This window comes from Malus sylvestris, chromosome 11 (assembly GCF_916048215.2).
Source record: "Malus sylvestris chromosome 11, drMalSylv7.2, whole genome shotgun sequence".
Classification (NCBI taxonomy): Eukaryota; Viridiplantae; Streptophyta; class Magnoliopsida; order Rosales; family Rosaceae; genus Malus; species Malus sylvestris.
Window position 1 is genome coordinate 38,809,319 of NC_062270.1, and position 533 is coordinate 38,809,851.

Consider the following 533-nt stretch of genomic DNA (forward strand, 5'->3'; position numbering starts at 1 on the left):
AATACAAAAAAATAAAAAATTGAGGGGCACATCTTTACTTGATAGATGCATTCCGGCGGTGGAGCAAAGACTGTAGCGATGGTGGTGATTTGGTTCCTCAGACTCAGAGGACGTTCAAATATATATATGAAGGATTCAATATATTTAAGCAAGCTAAACTAACAAGTTCTTTCTAAGTTCTAAAAAACTGGGGAGAGAGTGAAGGGGCTTTTATAGTTTTTGGGATGGGCGGGCGGGTCCGAGTGCGTGCGCAACTTGCATGTACACAAGACACTGGGCAAGTTGCTCACGGAGTCTGTGGAGCCCGCCACGTGGAGAAATGTTGCCCACATAGGCAAGTTCCGGTGTTCCCGCACGCAAAAACAGAGTGAGACACTGTAGAGAATACTTTTACATACTATCACTTTCAAATATGTGCATGTCTATATGCACGTCCATACTTTTACATGCTATCACTTTCAAATATGTGCATATTCAAATATCTATATGCACAATACTTTTACATACTATCACTTTCAAATATGTGCATATCT